This window comes from Pipistrellus hanaki (assembly GCF_964339955.1).
Source record: "Pipistrellus hanaki genome assembly, chromosome: 3".
Lineage (NCBI taxonomy): Eukaryota > Metazoa > Chordata > Mammalia > Chiroptera > Vespertilionidae > Pipistrellus > Pipistrellus hanaki.
The window spans coordinates 17,072,148-17,087,366 of record NC_140505.1 but is presented as its reverse complement, the minus strand read 5'-3'; positions in this window follow the sequence as shown (position 1 = coordinate 17,087,366).

The window sequence follows — 15,219 nt, the reverse complement described above, 5'->3', positions numbered from 1 at the left end:
AAAGAAAGTTGATTCACCATACCATTCTGCCAACTAAGACATAATAGAATTCTACTTATCTAAAGCGGTTGTGCTCTTTAACCCAACCAAAAAGGTCTAGGTTGCTACCATGGAGGCTTGATCTCTTTTCCCTTATACTTTTTCTTACTTATTAACTCACAATCACTGACCTACCATACCCATGCCCCAACTGGAAATAGGACTAAACATTTGACGCCCCTCTGTGCACTCAGATCTTGGACCCCAATATCTTGCAACTTCGCTCTATGTGTCCCAAGGGGGTGGTGTGTCAGTAATGGATATGCAAGGTGGGTTGAGTGGCAGGAACAACTGGGCTGTGGTCACCCTACTTGGTGAAAGATTAGTGCCAATGGTCACTCCAGGGGGCAAGCCCTGGGTACTGCACAGGAGAAGCATCTGGAGTGGTGGGTCACTGGCATGCAAGCGATGCCCCTGCACCCAGAGGAGCCAGGCCCAGGGGTGGGTGACACCCTCACCCCTGCAATTGTACTGTGGAGGCGCTCAACACAGTCAGTGCTCATGCTGGACAGAGCTGAGGTGCAGCTGGGGCATTTAGTGGGGACCTTTGCCTGAGGATGTGCCTGTTTTTGTCATTTCACTCTTTCAGGGGTAATTCTATCTTCCTTAATGCCTCTATATCCCCTGTCTGCTGCTGCCAACCCTGAGGCCTGGTCTTCATTGAGGGGCCACTTCTCCCCCTAGTCCTTGCTTTAGTGTAGGAATAAAAAGCATTTTCTAAGCAAAGCTCTCCTTCTAGCTCCAGCTATAGGCGGGGAAACCAGTGGTCTGCAGGCTGGTTTCATCTACACACTTCTCCCTCCCCATTTCCTCTTCCTCTCAAGGGAAATCCAGGGTTGGCATGTTGACATTAAAATGTTGGCACTGGATGTCTGTTTGCGAATTTAAATAGCATTGTCCCGGAATCAAAATGACAGTGTAAAAATGCCTTGTGTTACCCTCGGTGCTTCAATACAGCTAGGCAGGATAAGACTCCACAGAGGGGGAAACGAGATGTTTGGCCTGGTCACATATGAATTGTTAGAAGCCAATCACAAGTTAAAAAAATATATTTTATTGATTTTATACAGAGAGGAAGGGGGAGAGAGAGTTAGAAACATCAATGAGAGAGAGTCATTGATCAGCTGCCTCTTGCACACCCCCTACTGGGGATATGCCCGCAACCAAGGTACATGCCCTTGACCGGAATCGAACCCGGGACCTTTCAGTCCCCAAGCCGACGCTCTATCCACTGAGCCAGACCGGTCCCGGCAGAAGCCAATCACAAGTTAAATAGTCACAAATCCCAAATTCAGAGTCAGTATGGGCTTGTTACTCAGGTCAGCATTCCTGGGGCTGCTGCCATCTGTGTGAGGGGAAAATCCTTACCTGGGGAAAGGGTGCAATCATGATAATTTGGGTCAGCAAGCTCGTTGTGGTAGACAGACCCTTAGCTCCGCTCGTGTGGAAATCCAGGACAGTAGGGATTTATTTCTGCAGGAAGAGGATACCTGAGCTGAGTCTTGAGAGTGATATGAATAAAAGTACCCTGGCCTGTTGTGTGCCAGAGAGTGCAAACAATTCAGTGTGAAGTTGTGCTGGGTGTTCTGGGTGCAGTGGGGGCCAGACATGGCGGGGATCTCCCTTTTCGTCGTCCCACACAGAGAGAGATGAACAAACCAGTTCTAAGTGGAGGCGGCAGGGATTGAAAAATAATAGAAAGAAAGAAGACACAGAAATAGATTTAAAGCTGGGAGCTGGGTGGGCAGCCATTCTGTCTGCTGGAGAGGCAGGAAAATGATGACCCCTCCCAGCACATTGATTTTATACCCCCAATATCAGGAAGTTATCACCAACTTATTTGCATTCTTAAGTAGGCCCTAGCATGCCTGGATTTACATATCTACTCTTGCCCCTGCCGACACCAGGGCTTGATATGAAGGCCAAGCTGATTACACTTTCCGCCATCTTGGGGAAATGTGTATCCTAGAGCAGTGTTTCCCAACCTTCTCTCATGATGAGAATCACCTGGTGGAGTTGTTAAAAGAGATTCCTGAATCCCAACTAAGAAGTGCTAAACTAGGATTTTGGGGAACATATAGGTAAAATTGTATACTTAACTAGTGCTCTAAGACAGATGTTATATACAGAGCACTAAGTTAGGTATGCAATTTTACCTATATGTTCCCCAAAAATCCTAGTTTAGCACTTCTTAGTTGGGATTCAGGAATCTGTGTTTTAACAACTCCACCAGGTGATTCCCATCATGAGAGAAGGTTAGGAAACACTGTCCTAGACACTGCTCTGCCAATTGTCTTGGTCTCAGCTGGCAACAAATAAAATGCCCAGGTGCCTTCACAGGCGGCCCTCTACAGTGTGCTGCCAGGAACCTGGGACTTGATAGACGGAGACTCCTAATGTTTCTTTAGATCAGTCTTCTAAAAGATCTGGGAACTAAGCCTATATTTTTCTTTGCACAAAATATTCATGGGCATCTACACTATACCTTGTGCTGCTCCCATTGCTGAAAAGGAGTTTGCATTGTAACTGTGTCTCAAAGGGGAACAGAGCTGAAGGAAGCTAGCTGATAATCATGTGCACCTGATAATGAGCACCTGGCCACCAAGTTCTTTCACAAAATACAATTTGCTTTCCTTTCTGTGCGCACCCCTCTGAGTTCGAGATAGAGTGCAGACAAAAGCAAATGAATGGTGTGCTCATAATTACACAGATAAGCATCAGCACCGAAGCACAAACCCAGATTGTACGGATCTAAGTTCAGTGTTGGCTTCGATACAGAATAGCTCTGGAGGCAGGTTGTGTTCCTTGAAGATAACGGAGCAGGTTCTATAAGTCCTGGGCTAATGCAGTAATATAGGACAAACCCCAGATAATCGTCAAATGATTTTTTTCACTTCCCCTTATCTAGGACCATGGATTTAAAAAACAAAACAAAACAAAACAAACAAAAACAAAAACTCCACAGTGGATTGTGACTTTTAAAGAAACTTAAATGGATCAACCATTTACAAAGTTGGTGATTAGAGTGAAGGTGAGAAGCTCAAAGCAGAATTTGCAAATCACTGACTTCCATAGATTGGGACAATGGGTGTCATCAAGAATTGGCCCTTCTGTTCCCCCTTCTCTCCCTCCATCAAATTTTCCATTTCAATTCAAAGTCACCCCATTTCTCATCTGGGCTTTTTCCATTCTCGATAGGGCCTCTTAGGCCTCTCCAACTTTACAATGATTTACCCCCTAAGCTGAATCCAACCCCTGCCCTCCATTCTACCTTCATCTTCTGTCTGGGTGTCATAATAACTTTGATGACCTTGGTCATGTCCCTCACTCACAGGTGAATATTAAAACCGAGACAAACTGATCACCAGTCGTGCAGGCTTATACCACAAATGTCACTCATGAAAACAAGTTAAGTTTGTTTACCGTGCCTCAGACCATAACATTGGATCCTCTCTGTTAAAAAAAAAAAAAAAAAAAAAAATGCCCATTTGATTCCTCCTGCAATAAGCTGGCATGCTGTATAGACAGGACATGACCAAGGTCACCTTTGGGCCTTGGCATGGTTTCTGATTCTGTTTCAATGTGACAGTCTCAACAACAAACTAGGGCATGTGCTCTGCACAGCTCCAGGAGCCACAAGAATACGTTTTGATGGGTCTTGTTTGCAGAAAAATAGACAAGCTACAAAAACTTCCTGGAGAATTTTATTTTTTTTATTTTTAAATATATTTTATTGATTTTATACAGAGAGGAAGGGAGAGAGATAGAGAGTTAGAAACATCGATGAGAGTCATCGACCAGTGCTCGCTTCGGCAGCACATATACTAAAATTGGAACGAGAGTCATCGACCAGCTGCCTCTTGCACACCCCCTACTGGGGATATGCCCACAACCAAGGTACATGCCCTTGACCGGAATCGAACCCAGGACCTTTCAGTCCCCAAGCCGATGCTCTATCCATTGAGCCAAACCGGTTTCGGCATTCCTGGAGAATTTTAAATCTGGGTTATAAGGACCAAGAACTTGGTGATGGTCTTCAATATTATGTTGTAAGCATGAATCTCCACTACAAACTTCCAGAAATGTATTGGTTTCTAACCTTTAAATTGCCCCTGACCTTTGAGCCAGCCACTTTCTCCCCATCTGCAGTGCTCTTTCCTCTCAGAACAATTCACGAGTCTCAGTGACACAGATCAACCTTTCCTTCTGTATACACTTTAACCACGGAGCTGCCTGTTCTCTGAGCTCCCAAAGACTGCATCTATCATCCTGCCCAGTTTGGTGTGTGAGAAGCTGGCATAGAGGTCAAGGGCCCAGGTTGTCCAGGTCCCACACAGTTATCTCTACTGATACCATCTCAGAATGCTACCTGGGAGCTAAGTTGCAGGTGCCTACTAACCTTGGGACCTGCCACCTTTATTCTTCTCAGGTTGAAGAGTTGTAGTGTGAATCACCTGTATGCTACATTAGACATTTTGTTATATTTTATTCCATATCATCCATCTAGTCTTAATGAACTTTTTTTTTTTAATCCTCACCTGAGGATATGTTTTTTATTGATTTTAGAGAGACCTGGATAGAAGAAACATTGATTAGTTACCTCCTGTACCCTCCCCGAGTGAAGATTGAACCCAAAACCTTGGTATATGGACTTACTGGGAATCAAACCCGCCAACTTTTTGTGTAGGGGATGATGCACCAACCAACTGAGCCGCACCAGCCAGGGCTAATCAATGTATTTTTCAATGCATTTCAAAGCAAGCTTCAGATACCGGTACACTTCTTGTACTCAATTTTACAGCTAACATCTTGTTTTGCAAGTGAACTGAGAACAATGAGAAATCTGCCTTGAATATGGCGATATCCATTTTCCATTAACTTGCTGATAAATTCTGAAGAGTAGCTATGACTTCGGGGTGATTTTAGAAAGAACTCAGGGCCATGGCCATAGCATCCTGAGCACATCTTATCTCATCGATCTTGTCAGCCAAGCAGGGTTGGGCCTGGTTAGTATTTGGATGGGAGAAAGAACTCAGATATGAAATCATCTTACATTTAGAATGTGTGATGGTGCTAAAGGGTTCTTCACTGCCTATGGTAACTTCACCTTGCTAAATTATGTGTTGTGTGTGTGTGTGTGTGTGGGGGGGGGGGGGGGGCGTGTGCATCATCAACAGTGTAGGACACCTACCCTTACAACACATATTAACCGTAAAATATTTCTTGCACAATTAGCCATGGAATATTTCTGTTTTGGACTTTTTCCACACCCTAAATTTAGCAAGCTGGAATTATCTTTTAAAAACCACTTTAATCAACCTTTTTGAAAGGGAAAAATGCCTACAGAAGGAAATCTGCATTTCTTTGTGGCTAGAATGCAATGTCCTCGCCTTAATTATTCTGCAAAGAAGCAAGTTTTTTTCCTTTATTATATGTTGGCGATATAGCAAAGCCAGTAATCCAGCAAATTCATTACAGGTGTGTGAGGTCAAAAACACATATATTCAGGTTGAGAAACAGGCATCCTGCTGTGTGTGATCTGGCAATTGTGAGCCCTGAATTGTGTAATTGCCTTAAATGTGCCAGGGCGCTTTCATTATTTAAAAGAATTTTGTTGTCTGGTAGGCTTGGCTCAGTGATTGAGTGTTGACCTATGAACCAGGAGGTCATGAATTGATTCCCGGTTGTGGGCTTGCTCCCCAGTGTGGGGTGTGCAGGAGGCAGCCAACCAATGATTCTCTCCTATCATTGATGTTTCTATCTCTGTTCCTCTCTGAAATCAATGTAAGATATTAAAAAATAAAAAGGAATTCTATGTTGAGTCTTTAAATAAGATCTAAGGACTTTTAAAATATATATATATATATATATATATTATTGATTTTTTTTACAGAGAGGAAGGCAGAGGGATAGAGAGTTAGAAACATGGATGAGAGAGAAACATTAATCAGCTGCCTCCTACACACCTCCTACTGGGGATGTGCCCGCAACCAAGTTACCTGCCCTTGATCGGAATCAAACCTGGGACCTTTCAGCCCACAGGCTGAAGCTCTACCCACTGAGCCAAGCCAGTTAGGGCCTAAGGACTTTTTTATTTAAAAAATTTTGTGTTTCTTAAAGTGAGATGTAACTATAAAATACAACAGAAATAATTTATTTGAAGTCTGGCTTAAAAAGAGAAATGCATGATGTTAGCACAGATGAAAGAGCAGTTTTGAGTTATTTTGTTCATAGTTACTGGTTTTTGAAAGGGGGAAAGCTCAGAATTGAGAAAAGGTTGACTGGCCAGTCAGTGATGAACTGCGGCTGTTTTAGGAAACATGAGTACTTTCCCTTCTGCTCCTCCTTGGGAGGTTAATTTGTTTAGTGGAATAAATAAACAAAACTAGCTTGGAATTCAAAAAATGGGTTTTAAGTCCAGCTCTGCCTCCAATTAGCTGGGAGACCCATGCCTTGTTCCTTAATCTCTCTACACTTCGCTTTTCTCCTCTGTAAAATGGAAATACAGTGACTGCTTTGGAGTGTGGTTAAAAAGAGTACATCAAAGAATGTTTTGAAAAGATTCAAAGTGATATGCAAATATAAGCTATTTTTGTTTCTAGAGTCATAGGGACTAGCCTCTCTCTCTGAATAAGGGAGCTAAATGAAAAGTTGATAAGAAATATTGTGTATTTCTCCCTAATCATCCTAATACAGCATTCTTTATTAAACATACATTGTCACAGGTGCTGCACTCAGAAATTGATTTGCTTTGCTTTATTGGTCATCGCTGAAAACCCCTGAATATGCCATTTGTATGGAAGTCTGATATGGAGAATTGCTCTTACAGTCAAATAGCCACTGTGCCAATGAACAAAAACCAAGATGTTCCCTGTCCCGAGATAGTTATGGTCTGACGGGGTAGAGAGATACTAAACAAGCGTAATGTATACATGTGTCAACCAGGAAATAGTATGCAGTATCCACTTAAATTAAACGGGGGGAGGAGAGGGGGCGCAGGGGCAGAGATAGGGAAGAAGGGCCTTTCTGAGCAAGACATTTAAACTGAGACCAGAATGACAACAGTTGGGGAAAGACCAGAAAAAAAGAGCATACAGTATGTGAGAACTTTGAAGCAAAATGGAGCTCGGATTGTTGGAAAGCAACTTCAGTGCGGCCAGAGCTAAGTGACACCAGGGCAAGATGGGGTTGGGACCCAAGGGTCAGGTCAGGCGGAGCCCAGTAGCAACAGTAAGGAGTTTTAATTTATGATAATGGGATGTAAGCAGGGAAATGACATTATGTGAGTTAAGTTTTTATTTAAAAAAATATTTTTTTTATTGATTTCAGAGAGGAAGAGAGAGACAGAAACATCAATGATAAAAATCATTGACCGGCTGCCTCTGCATGTCCCCTACTGGGGGATCCAGCCACAGCATGGGTATGTGCCCTTGACTGGAATTGAACCTGGGATCCTTCAGTCAGCAGGCGAAAGTTCTATCAACTGAGCCAAACCAGCCAGGGCACAAGTTAAGTTTTTAACAGAGATTGGATGGTGGACAAGAAGGGAAGGCTATTGGATTGGTCAAATGAAGAGCAATTGGAGTGAGCTGGTAATAGAGGCAGCAAATAAAATTGATAAATTCGCCGAAACCAGTTTGGCTCAGTGGTAGAGCGTCGGTCTGTGGACTGAGGGGTCCCAGGTTCGATTCCGGTCAAGGGCATGTACGTTGGTTGCGGGCACATCCTCCGTGGGGGGTGTGCAGGAGGTGGCTGGTCGATGTTTCTCTCTCATCGACGTTTCTGGCTCTTTATCTCTCTCCCTTCCACTCTGTAAAAAATCAATAAAATATATTTTTTTAAAATTGATGAATTCAAGGTATTTTTTAGAGCCTGACTTCATGGCTCAGTGTTTGAGCATTGACATATGATTGGATTCCCAGTCAGGGCATATGCCCCGGTTGCAGTTGAGCTTGATCCCCAATGTGGAGTGTGCAGGAGGCAGCTAATCAATAATTCTCTCTCGTCATTGATGTTACTATCTCTCTTTCTTCCTTTCCTTTCTGAAATCAGTATATATATATAATATATATAGGTATTATGTATATTATATATATGACATAACCTATATATATATTATATATATATATATATGTTAAGTAAAATAAGCCACGCAATGAAAGAAAAATATCACATAATTTCACTCATTTGTGGAAAATAAAGAACATTATAACCTGATGAACAAAAAGGTAGACACAGAAAGAGTAAAGCACCAAAATGACTGTCAAATTACAGCGGAAGGCTGGGAGTGTTGGGGAGAGGGGGAAGAGGTCAACCAAAGGACTTATATGCATGCATATAAACACAACCAATAGACACAAGACACTGGGAGGTGGGGGGTAGAATGAGGGCATGTGACAGGGGATAGAGCAGGCTGGGGGAAGTTCTATGGGGAAAAAAGGAGATATATGTACTACTATATGTAGTACTTTAAACAATAAAATAACATTTTAAAAAAAGAGTATAAAAGAGAGAAACTAATAAAAAATAAGAAAAAAAAAGAAAAAATGTTAGAAAGAAAACCAATAGAACTTGTTAATAACTTGCAGGTGGGGAGGGAGGAAACAGCAAGAATGACAGATTTCTGGCGAAATGAGTGGGTAGACAGAATGAAGATATAGATAGAAAAGCTTTGGAAGCTTCCAGAAGATTCAAATTTTAGTTCAGAAATATAAAATTTACTCATAAGACATACAAAAGAAGACACTAGAAAGGAATTGGAATGTGTGATTCTGAAGCTCAGCCATGGGTCTGGGCAGGAGGTCCACAACAGAAGTTGAACACATTAAAGGCTGTAGGGAGCATGAGAGCACTCCCAGAGTCAAGGCTGGCCATGAGAAAAGGGTCAATGGCAAATCCTGAGGGACTACAACCTTGCAAGAGCAGGAGAAAGCAGAGGAGAAGGAGTGACAGAGAAGTCGAAGGAGGACCAGGAGGGGCGAGCTCACCACAAGCAAAAGGAGAAGGTTTCAGGGAGAGAAAGATCAAGGATTAGATGTTCCTTACAGATCAGTAAGAGGATATGAAAGTGTCTACTGAATTTAGCAATGAGGGAGCTATTGGCGGTCTGGACAAGAGCAGTTTTGCTGCTTGGTGAGGTGGAGGCAGAGTTGAGTATGTTGAAAATGGAATGAGAACCTAGTGCTGTGGACCCATGAATCAGGAGGTCAGGATTCAATTCCAGGTCAGGGCACATGCCCGGGTTTTGGGCTCAATCCCAAGTGGGGGGCAGGCAGGAGGCAACTGATCAATGTTTCTCTCTCTTCATTGATGTTTCTCTCCTTTCCTCTCTCTGAAATCAATAAAAGTATTTTTTTTAAAAAGAAAAGGGAATGAGAGAAAAGAAATAAGCCATCCCTAAAAGACTCAAAAGAAACAAAAATAAATGAATCTATGTTTGAAGTTGGCCACATATCCATAAAATTATTTTTCAAGTATTAATTGTAATTATTTACCAGATATATCCTAAAGACAAAAAAAAATAGCCAAGTTGGGGGAGGGGAGGGGACAGTGATAAGATATGTACACATATAATACCTTAAAAAAAATAGCCAAGAAATCTTAAGATATTTTTATCTTAATACCTTTCTGTGTATATTTAGGACAAAGCAAATAACTAATAGTATTAATGTTGTTATTTGGAAATAAGATTTTTAGTGAGAAAGAAGAGATACATGTCTCATATTTAAAAGCTTAAAATCTTCCATGTGAGCTGTAAATATCAATATGAATTCATGATTTATTTTCTCTTTCTAAACAACGTATTTCCTAGATGTGTCTGCTGAGCCCTGAAGCCTAAAAGTAATAAAAATTCTGGAGCAATAGCATCTGTTTGGACTGTAGCCTTTAAATAGCATTTTCCCTTAGAAGGAACTAGGGTTCCTTGGAAAAATGGCTGATTCAATTTTGTCATTCTAGGAAGCAAGGAAGAAATCCAGACTACTGAGTCATGTCAAAATGGTACAGGAGCCAAATGAAACTAGATCACCAACTTACACCATTCACAAAAACAAACTCAAAACAGCTAAAGGACTTAAACGTAAGACAGGAAACCATAAAAATCCTACAAGACTCCATAAGCAGCAAAATAGCAGACATATGTTGTAGCAATATCTTCACTAACACAGCTCCTAGATAAATGGAGACTAAAGCTAAAATAAACAAATGTGATTACATCAAAATAAAAAGCTGCACAGTAAAATAAACCATCAACGAAACAAGAAAGCCCCCTGCATGGCAGAACATATCAATATTTACCAATGCCATTTCAGATAAGGGTTTAATCTCCAAAATTTACAGAGGACTCATAAAACCTAACAAAAGATAAACAGTTCAATCAACAAATGGACAAAGGACCTAAATAGACACTTTTTCAAAGAGAACATACAGAAACCAGAGACATATGAACACATGCTCCAAGTCACTAATCATCTGAAAGATGCAAATCAAAACAACAATAAGATACCATCTCACCTGTCAGAATAACTATCATCAACAAACAACAAGTGCTGGCGAGGACATGGAGAAAAAGAAACCTCATGAACTGTTGGTGGGAATGCAGACTGGTGAAGCCACTGTGAAAGACAGTATGGAGTTTCCTCAAAAAGTTAAAAATGGCCGAAACCGGTTTGGCTCAGTGGTAGAGCGTTGGTCTGCGGACTGAAAGGTCCCAGGTTCGATTCCAGTCAAGGGCATGTACATTGGTTGCGGGCACATCCCAGGTAGGGGGTGTGCAAGAGGCAGCTGGTCGATGATTCTCTCTCATTGACGTTTCTAGCTCTCTATCCCTCTCTCCTCCTCTCTGTAAAAAATCAAAAAAATATATTAAAAAAAAAAAAGTTAAAAATGGAACTCTCATTTGACCCAGTAATCCCACTTCTAGGACTATATCCCAAGGAACCAGAAACACCAAGCAGAAAATATATATGAACCCTTATGTTTATAGCAGTACAATTTACAATAGCTGAGATTTGGAAGCAGACTAAGTGCCCATCAGCAGATGAGTGGGTTAAAAAACTGTGGCGCATCTACACAATGGAATACTACGCTATGGTAAAAAGGAAGAAACTCCTACCATTTGCAACAGCATGGATGGACCTGAAGAGCATTATGCTAAGCAAAACAAGCCAGCCAGAGAAAGATAAATATCACATGATCTCACTCATATGTGAGATATAATGATCAACATAAACTGATGAACAAAAATAGATGAGAGATAAACAGCAGGTGAAGTGGGAGGCTTAGTGAGCAACCAAGGACTTATATGCATGCATATTAGCAATAACCAATGGTCACAGACACTGAGGCAGTGGGGTCTTGCCTGGGGTGGGAATGGCTGTGGTGGGGGGTGTCAATCGGGGAAAAAGGAGACATTAAGTAAAACTTTAGACAATAAAAATTTTTAAATAAAAATAAAAAATGTGGCATTAAAATTATACAGGAGACAAAATGAAAAGACTCCCATTGAGCTGTGCATGTGTGGGGGCAGGGAATATATGAAAAGTCTCTGTACCTTCCACTAAATTTTGCTGTATATATAAAACAACTCTAAAAAATAAAATGTATGCCCAGCTGGTGTGGCTCAGTGGTTGAGCATCAACCTATGAGGTCATGGTTTGATTCCTAGTCAGGGGACATGCAGGCTCAATCCCAAATAGAGGGTGTGCAGGAGGCATTCAATCAATGATTCTCTCTCATCACTGATATTTTTATCTCTCTCCCTCTTCCTTCCTTTCTTTGAAATCAATAAAAACATACTTCAAAAAAATAAAGTGAATTAAAAAATATATATTTTTAGGCTCCCTCTGGCAAAAGATAGGATAATTTAAATATGAAAAGAATAATGACAATGAAATAAAAGTCATCAAAAACATAAAATTCTTTTTTTTTTCATCTTAAAATGTATTTTTTATTGTTGTCTACAGGTTTTGTTGCACGGATTTATGCACAGGTGGGGTCTGGCCTGTTCGACTCCTCAGGCTGGGCCAGTGGGTGATTGGCCGGCCCTGCCCTGATTGAGATGTTGGGGGCCGATTGGGGGCCAGGCTGGCTGGGGCAGGGGGCTATTGGGGCTCAGATCAGGCTGGTTGGCTGCTGCAGTGTGCATCATAGACACTGGTTATTTTGGTCATTCTACTGTTTTGGTTGCTGGGCTTTTATATACACTGAGTGCCCAGATTATTATGATCTCTGAACACATAATAATCTGGCCACTTAGTAGCCAAAACCGGTTTGGCTCAGTGGATAGAGCGTCAGCCTGCAGACTGAAAGGTCCCAGGTTCGATTCCGGTCTAGGGCATGTACTTTGGTTTCGGGCACATCCCCAGTGGGGGGTGTGCAAGGGGCAGCTGGTCGATGATTCTCTCATAGATGTTTTTAACTCTCTATCCCTATCTCTTCCTCTCTGTAAAAAAATCAATAAAATATATTTTAAAAAATAATCTGACCACTTAGTGTGTGTGTGTGTGTGTGTGTGTGTATATATATATATATATATATATATATATATATATATATATGAATTCGTGCATGGGTGGGGTCCGGCCAGCCTGGCTAGGGAGAGGGGACATGGGCGGTTGGTTGGCCTGCTTGCTAGTCAAACTTCTAGTTTAGGGGACAATTTGCATATTATCCTTTTATTATATAGGATAGTATTACAGATATCTCCCATTTCCTCCCTCCCCCCCACTTCGCTCTCCTCCCAGCCCCTACCCATCCCCCAGGTCTTCAGTACCCTCTTGTCCATGTCCATGGGCCATGTATATAAATTCTTTGGTTTATCTCATCCCCCCCAGCCCCACATGTCAGTCTGTTCCATGCCTCCGTGCTTCGGGTCTTATTTTGTTGGTCAATTCATTTTGTTCATTAGATTCCACAAATAAGTGAGATCATGTAATATTTGTCTTTCTCAGAAACTATAAAAATTTTTGAGGTCTAAGAACAACAAGGAAAAAATAGATATTCATTGAAGGCTGCTAGGGCACTAAAATATGGTGAGGGGAAGGATCAAGCACTAATCCTGCTTTTCCTGTAAAAACTGTATTTCAGGGTGATCAAATAACTAGTTGTTGAGGGAGTTTCTATTTAAAGCAGAGTTCCAGATAAAACATGCATAGGGAAATAGCAGAATTACAAAATTGCCATTTCGTAACCCTTCATGAACTACAAGGATTAAGCAATGATCACCTATGGCTGCGAAGTCACCTGGGGGAAAATTTATGGGTAAGTTTATATCAGATAACCCTCTTATCATCAATAAAAGTGGGACATTCTGTGCCTCCTGTGATACAGTCAGAAGTACATAGCCCCACCCCTCTGCAAGATGGGTCCTGAATTTAACGCCGCCTCCAGATCTCAGCAGCTATTTACAGGAAATGGGGCTGACAGAGTAACAAATTCAGTGACATCACGAAGAAGCATTCTGCCAAATCCAGAGTTTCAGTCCCTTTGCAGCACAAATGGCCTTGTTTCTTCAGAAAAAAAGGGGCAGAGGGGCTCTGATAAAGTTTTAAAAACTTACAAGATATAACCAAGTGCAAACTTTCCATAATAAAAAGCAGCAACTAAGTGAGTGACAGGTAGGGAACTGAGGACAGCATATGTGGGTTTATTGTTTTGTTTTTCATTTGGTGAGCAGAGAAATAGGGTGGTTCCTGAGAAGAAATATGGCATCAGAAGGAACATTTTAATGAGGGAACACATGAGGGTTTGGGGGCACTAATGGGAATAATTGAGTAGAGAGCATAAAAAGGGAATGCCGTTGGAATGAGGTCCCCAAGGCAAAACACAGGGGCAGGATCCACACTCCCTGTGGAAGGAACAGCTTTGGGGGAAGTTGTACTTAACATATATACTACCTTAACAAAAACAAAACAAAACAAAATACTTGTGGTGAATTAAGTTCACGGAACAGTCATGATAGGGAAACTAAGCGAGCTTAGAATTTTAGGAGACAGAAAGATATATTGGCAATGCGGTGGACTAAAGACCACAGAGAAAGCCAACTCATTACAGTCAAACTGGCTATGACTTAAAAAAATCTTTTTAATATATATTTTATTGTTGGTAGTATTAAGATATCTCCCATTTCCCTCCCCTTTCCTCTCTCTCCCCAACCTCTCCCTCCTCCCCCAGGTCTTCATTATCCTATTGCCTGTGTCCATGGTCTATGCATATCTACACTAATAAAAGAGAAAAATGCTAATTGACTGTACCTTTGCTACAGCCACAGCCAATCAGAGTGGATATGCAAATTAACCAAAAAGTGATGGCGGTTAATTTGCATACACAGGTGCTGAGCAGCCTGGGTCCCTGGAACATCCTCCAGAACCAGGCTGCTCCTAGCCTGTAGGCCTGTGTTTAGGCCCTGAGTGGCAGGGGTCCCAGAACACCCCCTGGCCACTTGGAGCCTATGAGTGCAGGCACGAAGCGGCTGGGGGTGGGGTGGGAACGTCTCCGACCGGCCTGCAGCTGCTTTCGAATGCTCCAGCCCAAGCGGTGGTTTGGGTCCATGCCCCCAGCCTGGGGTCTCAGGCTGGCAGCAGTGCGTGGACCCATGCAGCCATCCCCTCCCAGCCCAGCCTGGGTTCTCAGCCACTGAGTCACACCGGCCAGGCAGATATGGAGGAATCTTAATTTTTTTTTTAATGTATAATTTATTGATATTTTACAGAGAGGAAGGGAACATAATTTATTTATGTTTTACAGAGAGGAAGAGATAGAGAGCTAGAAACATCTATGAGAGAGAAATATCGATCAGCTGCCTTCTACACAGTCCCCATTTGATATGTGCCCTCAACTAAGGTACATGGCCTTGACTGCTATCGAACCTGGGACCCTTGAGTCTACAGGCTGTTGCTCCATCCACTGAGCCAAACCAGTTAGGGCTGTCCAATATGTAAAAGAAAAAACCCTATCTAATAAAGAGGGAATATGCAGGGGAGGGCATTTGGGGGTGACCAGGCTGTCAGGGGAAGGCAGTTGGGGATGATCAGGCAGGCAGGAGAGCAGTTAGGGGCAATCAGGCAGGCATGCGAGCAGTTGGGAGCCAGCAGTCCAGGATTGTGAGAGGGATGTCTGACTGCCTATTTAGCCCTGGTAGTTGGACATCCCCCAAGGGGTCCCAGATTGGAGAAGGTGCAG